Source organism: Andrena cerasifolii, chromosome 11, assembly GCF_050908995.1.
Source record: "Andrena cerasifolii isolate SP2316 chromosome 11, iyAndCera1_principal, whole genome shotgun sequence".
NCBI lineage: Eukaryota > Metazoa > Arthropoda > Insecta > Hymenoptera > Andrenidae > Andrena > Andrena cerasifolii.
Window position 1 is genome coordinate 841844 of NC_135128.1, and position 15183 is coordinate 857026.

Consider the following 15183-nt stretch of genomic DNA (forward strand, 5'->3'; position numbering starts at 1 on the left):
TTTATAAGGTAGCTTTAAGTAGGTTAAGGTAATTGTAGCTAGGTTTAAATTAGAGTAAGTCGAATTCTAGAATTTTCACCAGCGCGAGTATCACGACCGGTATTTTGTTTGTTAACTGCGAGTCTGATAATAAACCTGCGCACTGCACTTTTCCTTGTAAGCTATACTGAACAGCACAAAGAAACGAGTCTCAACCTTTATAGCATAAAGACTGTGGTTTGGATTTGAGTTTGAGGTAGAAAAGTTGCAAAGTGAACGACTCCAGGAGACCGACTGGTTCGAGTATTCGCGATCGCGATCGGCGCTCGCGAAAAAGAGAGAGTGGGGAGAAGGCAATTGTTGCCGCGACAATCGTCGAGATGGTGACACCGTTAACTTTTCACCCCAAAACCAGGAAGAGCGCGTGCAGTTTCGCGCAAGTTAATCTAGTCTTAGTAACTAAAACAATGTAGAACTTAGATCTAATAATTACAATATATACAGTCCTAAACACGCATGCTTATTCCGAGATATAGTTATTTATACATTATCATCATCGTCGAAATCGCCTAAAAACGTTTATTGTGCATATCGATGCATCCAATATTCCTCATTATCCTCGAAGTAGTCGTGTATTGGATTATCGCATTTTGTAAAAACTTTTTAAAAAATGTCGCCATCCTGATTAGCTTCCGCCTCATAAAGTTCTGCACATCGAATTGCTTCGGTTTGAACTGCAACATTTCGACAGGCCACATACACTTTCGGGCTGGATGAATGGGTAACTGCCGCAGCAGCGATGATCGTAGCGGTAGCCGGACTTTTCAAATTCATGGGCAATGACATAATCTGAAACCGATTTTTCTTATAATTCTTCATGTTACTAACACAACGATTCACTAAAATATGATAATGGAAACTTACGGTATTAATCGATTGTAATTCCATGCGTTGAACGATTGATAATATCCTTCAAAAGCAATCATCTTCAAAGCAATTTCACTTAACACAAAAAATGAAAAAAGTGTTTCAAAGAACTGTCAAACTGCACGTTGACCACGATTTGAAGACAACTGGTCTCGCTGCATCTCCAAGCTCCCACATGTGGGCCCATGCCTAAAGTTGCATTGCTTTGCAATGTAGGATGCCTTTGTTCTTCGCCATCTTCACCACAGGCTACCTGCATTTTCGCTGACCATCCTCACCTTCTATACATATTCGAGTTATTCAGTAACCATCCTCAGAGTGCACTTATCATGTTCTTCGAATTCTTCTCCCTTCTCCTTTGGACACATCATTCGACTAGGTCACACCACTTTTGATTGCGTATCGAATGTGTACTGGACGTCTATTGAACCACTTTCAACGCCTAACGTACCACTTTCAACGTCTATCGTACCACTCTGAACGTCTATCAAATGTCTATCATACGTGTATGGTACCGCTTTGACCATGAATCGTACTACTTCTACATAATAATTACAACTATCGTCTTAATCTAGTGTACATGCAGGAGGTTGGTGGTTGAGGAGGGTGAAGAAAAACAGTTATGCATTAAAAATTGATTATATTTTATTTGTGTATTTCCCTCTGAATACTCTGCGATGTGGAAGACACGCAAAGCACTGTGCCATGCAAATTGTATTTAACATATTCCACCAGTTGAATATTTTAGACAGTAGGCTGTAGTACTTGCTGACACATTCTCTTTACAATCGAATTCTATGCTTACGTCCACGGTACCATTCTTGATCGACTCATTTTGTCGCGAGCAATCAATCACCACGAGGGAACCAATTTGCAAAAATTCATCCACGGTGAATAATGCATCATTGCTACCATGTCCATAATGCGATTTATGGAATTGCGTATACATGTGATACATGATGGCATGCTTATTCTTGTCAAAGTCTAAATTCAGGTCATCGTATGTGTAAAATTCCGAGTTGAGAAAAACTTTTACATTGGTCATTTTGCCGTTGTTGAACCGAGTAACATCTTCGGTTATCTTATTCTTTCGTTCAGTCTGTAGACCAATGATAGTGCATCGCGGCTTCTCCAGCTGCGCAGATGCCTTCACGGCCCACGAATGCTTGGTCGTGCTCTGTAAATCCGGGTCCAGACCTGAATGAGTATACGCTGAGCCGGCTGAGCGCGCACGAATATCTTGATGTGGACGGGTGAAACGGTAGCCAGGACCGCATGCTTCTACGTCAGAAAGGGTGAGCGTGAACGCATATACTAGTGTGGACGTGTCATTCGTGGTGATTCGGCGCATGCGACCCGACTCGCGAATGCCGGCAAAGGTACATGGCCTGAGCCGACCGCTGTCGGTTTTCTTCCACACATCAAAGGAAGTTTGGAGTGCATTGCGTTCAGCGTGGAAGATAGAAGCAGATGTGATACTTTTCTAAAATCCTCGATGTCTCGGATTTTCATAATATTGAAATATATGGTAGTCCATATGAAATTAGGGAGGGTTATGTCCTCATTTTTGCAGATTCGAAATTGTTTAAAAAATACAAATCTTCAAAGTTACCTACCTGCTTTCGGTGATTTTTACGAAACCCGCCAACAGAAATTAATTTTAACGACCTAAATTATTGAAGGTACGGACTTGCGTCTTTTTTTTAATCATGAAGGATGGATCTATGTGAATGAATTTAATCCATTGCTAATAATATTGCCATAAACAGTTAATCAAAAATCTAAAAATGACATTGTCAACAATATAATGCAATTACCATATGATAGACTTTAAAGCTCTATTTTACTGAATAATTTGTGTTCCTGTTCTTCACTGCACCCTGCCATTGTTCTTAATTCATACAGCCGGAACAACTCGCTGTTGTGTTAAAAAATCACACGAAACTATTCTTAACGAATTCAGCTTGAAATGATATAAATCAATTTTTCACGAAATTTCCTTCATTATGATCCGATATACGTTGTTCTTGGTGTTAGTTTCCTCGGCGAAACATAAGGAATCAATTGACGTTGTTTTCGCAAAGATCTGATGAGATATGCGGTACTCTTGGACATTTCTGACTTTTTAATGGTATTCCAACTGTTTCGAGGGTCGAAACCCATAAAATTCGGCGAGGCACTGCGGGGGGTTGTCTTCGCCACAAGGTACCAGGCGGCACCTCTTTGACAGGCGTCGCTGGAGAATCACACTGTATTGGTAAACAGGATGACTCGGAGGGATGAGCTGTATGTTTATTTAGCTAATCATACAATCGTTACGACTGCGGAGTGGGCTAAGCTAAACACAGAAGTTGGCGAAGAAAGACACAATGGCACTTTCGACCCCTCCGCATGCGTCATTCGTGTGCGCTCAGTCTGCTCAGCGTATAAGCATTCAGGTCTGGACCCGGCTTAAGAGAGGATACTCGTACAGATCCCACGATTGAAAACAAATGCTAAGGTTTTGTCCACTTTCCAGAGCATGTAACAGCGATAGCTTAGTTACATGGTTTAGCGTCACGTGAGGCATCCGCCATTGCACTTTAAGTAATTCAATTTCTGGCTCCAACATCGGCGATCCTATTAGAGAATTGTTATCGATGCGCGATCGTATTAAAATCAATTCGTGACGCGCATTAATAATCATGCGTTTGTAGTTCTCACAAAATCCCAGCAAATATTTGAGTGGGAGGCAAAAATTGAAATGATTTTTCAATATGGGTCCATCGCGTCGTTTCAAGCCCCATCCAGCATTCTCCATATTTTTGGCTTCGCCAGGTGTCAGCGAAACATAGTTTTTAAGCGTGCTAGTTATTCCAACGTTTCTGTTACGATCAATCTCCACACCATTCAGCTCGTATCGAATCTCATCGAATAAGAACGTCATGCAATTATTTCCCAACGTCACCGTTAATGCATCGTTTGGCTTATTTATCTTCAATTCCCCCTCCAGGTAGAGGAAACTTTCACACGGCAATGTGTATAAATCCTGCTGCTGTATAGGTATTCTTATCTCATCGCTGCACCCAAACGTCGTGTTGACGTAAGGGTTGTATGTGTGAGTCTCGAGCTTGACAATGCGATCATCAAACGTCGGCTTCCCTCCAATGTTTAGAATGTCAACCTTTTTTTTTCAACTTAAATGCGTACAATGAATCCCAATGATTTAAAAAAATGCAATATTCGCAGCAGTGAGCCTCTTCTTTTTAGCGTGATCAAAGCTGTTGCAGTTGTTGTTGTAAACAATTTGACTTGGAAGAAACGGGTTTCTGGAGTCGTTCAATACAAGCATCTCTTTCGTTCGCACCACGGGTATTATCGTCGTCGTCGTCGCGCGTGCAGTCTGATGGTAATCTCTTCAGCTCGAAAATCAAGCAACCGTCCGTCTTGATCGACAATGCGTATCGTTAGATCCGAAATGACCTGTGCGGTGATTGGAAGGTAAATGATCTGCGCGGGCGTTTCCGATATCTTATATCCTGGTGGGACTCCCGGAGAAAATTCATGTATCGTGTGGATACGTGGCCCATTGTTGTCCTGGTTCTAATACGCGATTCGTCGAGAATCCCAGTAACGATCCAATGTTATTGGGCTTCGTAAAGTCTACAATGAACGAGCAGTACAGCTCACTTTTCATGGTGTTGTTGTTGGGACGCAACACTATAGGATACTCATCGCTGTCGCTACCATCGTTGGCATTGGTGCCATCGAGTTTTTGAGGATATCGCTCGAGTAATCGCTGTTTCAAATACTTGGCAATGGCGTCTGGTTCGTAGGAACCGTGGGGAATCGTAATGTATTCATGACTGGTGTCAACGCTGCTGTTGACATCATAGTTTACGGCGAAGTAGAATTTATCGTTGCTCCAGTCGATGTTCGGTATTGTGTGATAATTTTCAAAGGTTGTTAGACCAAGCTCGTAATCATCGTCGCTCAAATATATGGGTGGAAAGTAGCTCACCGCGAGGGTGCTACTCTTGCCGGTTAGAGTGAATGTTAACGACATATTCCAAGCTGTACGACTGGATTCGTACTGAATCAAAGTGGTGAGAAGTCAATCCTTAAATTTGCGGCCAATCGTTTGTACAAAGCGTAGACATAGTTGAGCACAATTGCTCTGATCGTACTCCTGATAAGACGTTCGAATGTATTCGATTTTCACTGCATCTTTATCCAAATATTGTACCAATTCCTTAGGCGGTCGAAGATTCCCAAAGCTGTCGAAGTATACAGCTCGACGCCCTCTCTTCGCATACGTCACCCAATGAGTTCCCGGTCCCTCGACATTGTCCAAATTTACGATACCGCTCTCGTTTCGACGTACTCCTCGGGCTTGTAGCGCGTTGCGCATAAAAACACCTCTAAAGAATGGAATACGCATACGTTTTGCCAACTCCTCCAAATGCGCATCTCTAGTTACGCCCTCGGGCATTTTTATTTTCTGTTCGACGTTTTTTTTTCTTTGTTTCGATATTCCCTGTCCGCGCTTGTATGGTGCGAGATAAAGTCCGCGACCTTTGAGCGATTATGACGTTGCAGTTCCTGCAACTAATGTTGCACCGCCTTATTATCGTTTACCGCCTTGGCGATCCCCACCGCTCCGCCGGCCAACGATCCTAGAACCCCTAGCAGCGGGAGAAGTGGTAATATGCCACCTCGTTTTGCCACCGGAAGAATCCGTTATTGCGATGCTTTCTTTGGAGTCCATTTGCGGGTTTTTGTTTTCATCCCCATTCCGATTTTCGTCTTAGCCTTCATAGCTGCCCAAACAGCTGTAGCAGCACCTCTTTCACCGAGAGTCGAGTCTCGCGCAACGATGCGTTTTCGCGTTTTGTCAGCGAGAACCTTATCTGCCGCGTGCTTTTCACCGAGGTCGTTACTACGCGAATATGCAATATTGTGTTCGCGACACGCTGCGTCCAACGGATTGATGCCTCAATCGCCTCTAGCCAATCGTTTTGCCAGATGAGTTCCTGGACCACAAAACTGATATCCCGGAATATGTAATTCGATAGGTAACGCGCTTATCGCCCAATTTAACAGACCACAACCTTTCTTTACTCTCTTCGGCGACATTCGCTGCAGTTTTTAATCAATGGTGCTGGACCGTCGATATGCGTTCGCTGCCAAGGGCGATTATAATGATCCAAGCACCGACAATACTGCTGAACCGCAGAATCGGCTTTTATATGCTCGGGGAGTCTGTCCCACAACTGATCGATGTGTCTGCGAAACTCTCGCAGTAGAATAATCTTTGGTATATATATCAACTGCTCAGCGGTTAGGTCACGAATATCGCAATTATCTGACGAGAAGCATTTTAATACTGAGCTGTTTTGCTTCGGCGCGGACCTATAAATAGGGTGCATTGCCGCTTCGACGTATCAAAATCATTTTTCGCAGTTCACAGCGAGAATGCGTATCGTGCGACAACCTGTGACGATACGCGTGACTAATTGTGACAATAAATCGCAAATGATGTCTCCGAAAACAAACGAGACGTAGAGACGGTAGCATGCTGCCAAACACTATCCGCTGTGTTATTTGTGGCCCATCAAATTATGGAAAGACCAACGTGCTGGTCAGCTTGTTGGAAAGTCCTCACGACGTCCGCTTCGAGAACGGGTACGTGTATTCCAAGTCGTTGCAACAGCTGAAATATAAGTATTTGGAGAATTTATTGACTCCGATAGATGAAATTGCCTACTTTATATTTTCGAATAACAGTGACGTCATCCCACCGAGCGAATCGCTTCCGAATTCCATTTTTATCTTTGATGATGTGGCATGCGACAAGCAAGATACGATAAGGGAATACTTTGCAATGGGGCGCCACTCGAACGTTGACTGCTTCTATCTCCGTCAGACGTATGCAAAGATTCCCAAACATCTTATACGCAACAATGCGAATCTGTTGATACTGTTTAAGCAGGATGGTACCAACTTGAAACATGTGTACAACGATCATGTAAACACTGATATGTCTTACGAGGATTTCTGCGCTTTGTGTCGTAATTGTTGGCAACCAGAGTATGGTTTCGTGGTAATAGACAAGGATAGCGTGATGTCCAATGGTCGTTATAGAAAGGGATTTAACGAGTTTGCGGTACCGTGAGATGTTCATTTGTCGTCAACACGTCGGTGGGAAAGCAACGCCCCGCGGTGCAACGATGATCGATATCGATAGTCTGGAGATTAAAGATCGCGAGAGAATAGCGAAGGAAATTGCAAAAAACCAGCGAATCCATTCGCAAGAAACATCAGGCTTTGAAGACTGGCAAGATGGAGGAAGATATCTCGTTGCAGAGATACTTTAAACCTATCGTCGAACCCTTAAAACATATTGTAGAAAATACCGCAGCGACAGAAGCTGACACATCAGCGCTGATGAGTACAAACGTAGAAGGGAATGAAACATTAACGCCTAAAACAAATATACAGCCTAAAGGAAACACATCGCGCAAGACAAAGAGGAAACGACGCTTGTCATCGGAATATTCCCCCATAACCTCCATACCAGTTCAATCGAAGCGGAAACGACAGAATGTCGCATCAAACGAGCCCCGGTTCCTCCCAAGCCAATAAATACATTTCCCAGCGCGCAATTGCTCTCGACCAACGATGATAATGATGGCGTTTTGGAAACTACTCCAGATGAGTCGTTTGTAACATCTATTAGACAGCAACTTCAAACATCCGAGGGACAAGAAACGTTTCGCAACCATTTCGGTCCGCTGGGACAAAAATACATGAGCGCAATCCTAAGTGGAGATAGGGATACGACCATAGATTATGTGTACGGTGTACACTTTGGTGGTAGTGGAATGATGCTGGGGGATAAGGCTTTCGATATGGACAAGGATGATAATATAATCATAGACGGTGTAAGATATGGAGGAACGCCGGGTCTGTACGAACTGATTTTCAAGAGAATTCCCGATGATGCTATATACACAGATGCAGATAAACAAAAATACAAAAGTATACTGCTGATGACGAATGCTCACAGACGTGGCCATAGCGCACAAAATCCCATATTGGGTAACAAGGGATACAAGTACAAACATGTAATTGCGCCACTACTACCCCGTGTATTGACCCGTAAAGCGGGGAAAGGTCTAAGGACACCGCGAGTCATGGTGGTAAACAATAACAAGATCGATTATGTGCACTGGGATGATCCCAACGAGCTGATGGATAGATTGCGTTTGCTGGAAGCGTCGCGTCAGGCGGGTAACAACTCGCACGACAACGAAATTCTATCGATTATCGAGGAACTCCGTGAGGCAGGCCTCATTATAAATTAAACCGTACGCCGATGATGTGCACTGTATGCGTCGAGATGCCGATCAACAAATTTGGGGTATCGCTCGAGAAGAGTGGAGCAGCTACAATGAACTATTACAAATGGAGCGGCATGCATCGAAATTATATGCGTGATAACGCTCTTTGCGTGACCGGTGCCGACTTTGATGCAAAATCGCGCAAGATACGACGCGTAGCTCAACCGGTGGCGGACACAGATGTCGTTAATAAACTATATGTGGAAAAGAGCATTAAACTTTTGAGAGAGCAGCAGGAAGAATTAGAGATGCAGCTGGTCGCGTTTCAGAGAGATATGCTGACGTTGCAAAACAGCGTTCAAAAGATATCGGAAGCATTGAATCCAATCCCGCAGCAACAATGCGAAGGAGAATCGTGCGAGACGGTTGAACTTGTCCAGAATTTCCTTGGGGCGGTGGAGAGCACATAATGCACGTCCACGATAATTATCGCATCATTCATGGCAAAGATACATCTACGATCAAACATGCAGCCATTATCGAAATCTGTGAGTGAAGAAAACCATGGCCACAAGAAGCTACAACTTGTGGAGGAATTGCACGCTCCACCTCGAAGACATTTTCCTCGGAGGCGCGTCATAGTGCGTGGATACGACGATCTGTGGCAAGCTGACATTGTAGAAATGCGTCCATACTCGCGATTCAACCAGAGTCACCACTACATACTCACCGACATCGATGTGTTGAACAAGTATGCATGGGCATTGCCGCTCAGGACTAAAAGTGGCGCTGAGGTGACTAAACCGTTTGCAAAGATATTTAGAGATTGATATCCGAAAAATTTGCAAACCGATCAAGGAAAAGAATTTTACAACACCGATGTGCAGAAACTCTTGAAAAAGCACGATATTAATCATTATTCAACGTATTCGGTGATGAAGGCCTCCGTCGTAGAACGTTTCAATCGAACTTTGAAGAACAATATGTGGAAACTGTTTACGCTCAATGGAACCTATATGTGGACCGATGCGCTATCGCGTCTACTTGTAGAGTATAACGCGCGAAAACATAGAACCATCGGAATGCGTTCTTGCGATGTTACCCTTGCGATCGCCGACAAGCTGCTAGCCACCGTATACAGCAACATAAAGATCGCTGCTCCAGCGAGATTCGAGTTGGGTGAGTTTGTGCGCGTGAGCAAATTTAAAACCATCTTCGATAAAGGTTATACGCCGAATTGGACAACGGAGGTGTTCGAGATAGCCAAAGTAGAGACAACTAATCCCGCGACGTATCTGCTCGTCGATTCCTGTGGAAAACCCGTTGCCGGAGGATTCTATGAACACGAGCTGCAACGCGTCACCGATCCTGATGTGTATCTAGTGGAAAAAGTGCTGCGTCGAAAGGGGGATAAGGTATACGTCAAGTGTGTGGGGTTTGATAAATCACACAATTCATGGAAAAATAAAAATAGTGTATTGTAAAATACAATGATACATGATTCAATAAAATACAATGATATATATACATGTGTGAGCAATTTTATTTTACATAATTCCACTATTTTTATAAGAACGAGTTAATAAATATAATAATTTATATACATTTGCAAAGAATTTTATTTTTATGCAATAATTCCGCTATTTATAAGAACGAGTTAATAAATACAATAAATTTTATTTTACAATAGTATTCTATAATGTCCCCAGGGCAGCGTGTCAGTTGAATCGGGTACGATATACCGTTTGTCATCGTATGGACTTAGAGCGATTTTGGATTCCGAAATTGTGTACACTTTGTGCAATTTCGACCGTATGCATGATTGCCTGCAAACCATTTATATCTCCTTTTGCAAACACTGCGCGTAGTCGTCGAAAGTTATCGTTCTGGCTATGACGTTGGTCTTGACGCCTTTCGTCTTTTTCGTATCTTTTTTGCCATCTACGCGGAGTGCATACATTTTCGCTCTAAGACCTACGAATTCGGTCAATATCATCCCATTATTTTCGTCCTTCATCAGCCCCGGAACCTTCTTATTTAAGCGCGGCATATCATATTTATTGCCGATAGGATAATCGCTTGTATCGAATCCATCAATATTGTGTTTCATGGTCTCGTAGATATCATCGCATTGAATGTGATAGATGAGGCTATCAGTGTCTGTATATAGTATTTTACATTTTTGACCATGCAGGGGAGACATGTACTCGTGATGAAAATCGTACAAACAAATTTTTTATATGTCTAGAATGCACATACCCACGTATATCGGTTTGTTGAATTTCACCTCGTGTTTTCGCAATTCAACAGCTATTAAAATTTCCGAAAAAATCACTTCTGCTGTGGAAATTCGGTTTTGCGATCATTGCCTCCGCACCATATCGCCCTTCCCAGTGTGTTAAAAGTTTTACATCTACATGATTTCGCACATTTTCCGTAGTTTTGCCAAATACCGCGTTGTTCATCAATTTGTACAAATTTTTTTCAAAGTCGTTTGTCGCGCATGTTCTAAACCGTGTATTGAGTTCGATGTAATCGCGGAGCCAGGGAAATTGAGCGAATTGAAGCGCGCGGTGTATCTTTGTAATACCAAGACCGTGACACATGCACTGCTGCAGGTTGCGATAATGGATAACGTAACGCTGCTTATCATATAATGTTGCGAGTAGCTTGTCCTGTCTGCTGCCAGGTGGTTTGGCACGCGTCGGGCAGAACGGTAGAGCGGCGTGAGCGTCGTGCAGACGTTGCGGATATTCCAGATCTATCTCGAGAATGTATCCCGTGGGCGAATCGACAGCGATCGAAGACACGTCAAAATTTGCGACATCTTCGACCCATTGAAATTTGGCGTATGGTAAAGGCTGGCACATTGCCCATCCGTACAAATTGTTCACGTCAATGTACATCAAGTACGATGACTGTTCCGATGCGTCGTAAGATGGCATGTACTTGTTATTGGCTTGTGCGTATCTTCCGGAACATTGGCTTAAACCGCCACGTACACCGCGTTCGATAAACATGACCATATCAACGTCTGTGAGCAATTCGAATGTAATTTTGGTATGTTTTAGCATGGCATCCCATGTAAAGCCAGGTAAAGTATAATAATGCGCGGAACCAATAACCATCTGCCAATAACAAGACATCTGTTTTCAAATACAAATCGCTGTATTCGCCCAAGGTTCTAATCCCGAAACGCTGCCAGACAGTCTCGGCGTGCGCGTAATCGCTCTAGGATACAGTCTCACCTGTTAACGAACTGTAGAATGATTCGCGCGGTGGTAAGCATGAATCCTGCAGCTTGTTCGCGCAATCAAGGTATTCGTGGAAATACACCTTTTCGCGTCAATAAATTGATATCTTTGATGGATAATGTTTCAAATTGGGATCGTAAAATTTTTAATTTATCTGCGCTAAGAAAAGATGCTAATTTGTCGAGACTGGTATTGTGGAAATTTGTACGAATCGATGAATCGCAATTTAATACAATTTCGCGAGTCTGATTCTTCAGCCGTATCTTCGACATTTTTCGTGAATGAAATATATTTTTCTTTAGTTATGGGCAATACGTCAACGCTGCCTTCGAAAGGGGTAGCTATTTCCTCGATAATAAAATGCGAATCATAGCCGGATAAATTATGGAAAACTATTGGGATGTAAAACGCGTTTTTATAATTTAACTTGCACTTCGAATGTGCGGGGCCTCTAAACCGTCCGGATAGATGGTAATGATCACGCACTCGTTTATCATCAGCCTCGAATGGCTTTTCACAAATGTGGCAATGCTTCGCGCTGTGAAATGCCCTCCACTGGTCTTTCGTCAACTTTTCCATGGGAACATTATTGGCCAGGATGGGTTTAGCAAAATCCGCAAAAATTTTCAGCTCTTTCACGAACCAACAAACGCAATCCACATCGCGATGATATCGATATGCTGATAACGATGCATCGTACGAGCAATGCATATAATAGCCAATACTATGCACCTTATGTTTCTGGTACGTGCACAATTTGTGCTCCCCCGCATCCTTCTGGACATTCTCCGTTTTCTCTAGGATGCACTCTAGATCGGAGTACACCACGAAGGGGAGTCGTTCCTTCCTGCCGTGGCCATCGAAACTGAGCAAATTGTTGTCCTGGCTAGGCAGCAGAATGGCGCAGTCGTTCATCTCTCGGCAATCCACTGTGTGGGTCTCCAACTTCTCAGCGGATCCAAAGTAGTGCAGACACCTATAAAATCAAATTTTTATTTTATTTTTTTTCATGGGGACGTTTCAATATTTCATAATTTTATATACGCATCGATCACAGATGAATTTCTTTGCCTTCTTCTTGCTCAGCTGTGCGCTCACCCGCCGGGAAAAGTTGTTGATCCATACAATGTGCCCTACATCGCCGTGCTCTTGATTTGGCGTGTAGAGCAGGTTGACGTGTCGATCCCTCTTTTGGCTGGTGAGGCGCAGCGGAAAGTCCATCGATCCTTTCTCCATCCCGAAGGTGTACACGTTGATGGAGATGCCGTTCTGCCGCTCAAACTTCCCAAGCTGCTCTAGGGACATTGGAAACTCAATGCCCTGGAGATTTAGCACCAATGTATAATGTGGATATGAACTTGGCCGATGAGGGTTTCTTTCGGCGGGATGGAGAGCTGCGAACACTGCCCACGCGAAGCAGGTGTTATCCTCGGATCGCACGCTAATTGTCGCTTTCTTCATCAATATTTCCCGCGGCAACTTGAAGTGGCACCCTGCGCGCAGCGGATTGTACTTATTAACGTTGACGGTTAGGTTGAGAATCCTCGTCAATGCCTATCCGCTGTCGCGTTCCTGGAACTCTTCCAACGATGCCAGGGTGGGTTCGATGACGCATCGTTGGTACCACTCCTGTAGATCGGATGTACCAAAGAGTTCGCAGTTCCGGGTATTGATGCTTTTACAAGCATGTTTGTCCCCCGCCACAAATTCGCCGTTGAACACAGTGTTCACTTTGAGGTTCTGATGTTTCCTCAAGGCGCCTCGTACATACTGCAGCACAATGGTCCCCGCATCCTCGAGGAAGTTGCGCGGCTCGATATAGTTCGAATTTAACACTGCACCAGTTAATACGCGGGTATCGAACGCAGTGCCTATTTCGCGCCACAAAAGTCCTGTGCTCGAATGTCCGGCACCTTCATGCACGAAACGTCCGCGCAACGAATATTTTAGTCCTTCGAGCTGCGCGATTCGAGCAACCAGCGACTGCTGAACACCGATCGATAATCGCGGGCGTTTCACTCGGCTGTGTTCTTCCAACGATTCGATACACTCGTTGCACCGTTCTTCCCACGCGAGGTACTCTTCGCGTGAAATCAATCGCGCAGATTGATCCAACAATTGACGTTCTACTTGCGCGAATTCTCCCATGGTTGTAAATGGAATATGTCTTTTCCGCGCAACACGTTGCAGCGATTTGAGACTTTGTGCAGTTCAGAATGCGATTTTAAGACCGATACTATGGTTTGGTATCTCTGCCTAACTCTTTTGGCGTACCCTCGAATGCACCGCATGCAAAAACGACGATCCGTCCCAGCATGGTTCTGTGCAGTTTCTGCCGATACAGCATAATTCTTTCTATGATTCGCGAGTATGACGAATTAGTGCGCAAAATCATGCGACACAGTTTCTGCTGACTCCGCATAATTCTAAGATTCATTGTATTACATTCAACACGTGTCGAGACTTTTATCCTTGAAGGTGGGGCTCAAATTACATACAATCGCGCGATATGCTGCGATGTTAAGATTGGAAAACATTATGGAAAAATTGGTAGCTTTAAAATAAAATGCTGTGGTGGGGGAGGCAATTGCACCTCTATTTAAGCCGAGTTCTTGGACGCTATTCCATCAATCGCTCAGTAGCCTCAGTGATTTTGACGGAACAGACGGTACTCCGTAAAAATATAGTGCACATCAAAATGTACAAACACAGCTTAAACGATTCATCCTGCGCAGCCGGCAACGATGGTGGGTTTCCAAATAAGTGCCAACAACAGCAGCAACAACAACATCATCAACAATCCAATATGAGGTATGTACGCGTTACTATACACTTTTCATTTACTTCATTCACTGTAAACGCAAACGACCGAAGTATCAATTTCATGTACTTGTTTCTTACAGTTCTGGATCCGTATCGCTGAAAACGATGAAAACATCGAAACCATCAATCGTACGGATCCTGGGGCGTGATTATCCACTGACTGCAACAGCTTATAAACGTCTAACTATAGGAATTCGCATTGGTATGGATTTGTGTCACGTCGAGATCGCCATAGCCGACAATAAAGGCAGCGAGTTAAGCTTTTCAATGTCTACGTGGAAACTCCTGCTACAAAACGAGGTGGACATATTCCAACGATTACGCAACAACGCAACATCGCCCCAAACTCACATTATAATTGATCATTTACGACTAGAGTTCACGCGTATGCATGATGATCAACTTATTAAAATCACCGATAATCGCGTTGTCATATACAGGGTGTCCCACTAAGGAGTGGACAGCGCGATATCTCTTAAAGTATTGTCGATAAAAATATAAAAAAAATAGGGAATTGCATGGTTCGAGGGGGCCCATTTATTAGCGCGAACGAATTTTGTTTTCGATTATTATTTTAAAAGATACGATGGTCAAGTTCGGTTTTTCAAATGGAATTATTTTTTTTGAAGACCTGAGTTGATAGTGCGTTCCAAGACAAATTCAATAAGCTTTAATTTATACACTTTATTTCCACTGGTTTTTAAGATATTGCGCTTGCAAAATTACTGATTTTCACTGCAAGAAAACCCTCTGGAATAGCAAGGACCGGGGTCGGTCTTACTGGCGCTACGGGTGGCATTGCCTGTTGAAACTGATACCTACCTGCCAAAGGTCTACGACAGGGTTCGCAGGCCCAAAAGCTGGACAATTCATTTCCG

The 15183-nt window shown here is 43.6% G+C and overlaps 2 protein-coding genes and 1 pseudogene across 2 annotated transcripts in view; all 3 read right to left on the reverse strand.

The window, feature by feature from the left end:
* Dpp10 (Dipeptidyl peptidase 10) overlaps positions 1 to 15183 on the reverse strand; it is a 655550-nt gene that overhangs the window by 294918 nt on the left and 345449 nt on the right. The gene's annotated exons all lie outside the window — the stretch shown is intronic.
* LOC143374584 (uncharacterized) overlaps positions 1 to 15183 on the reverse strand; it is a 115460-nt gene that overhangs the window by 50760 nt on the left and 49517 nt on the right. The gene's annotated exons all lie outside the window — the stretch shown is intronic.
* LOC143374876 (uncharacterized) lies at positions 50 to 13639 on the reverse strand (annotated as a pseudogene).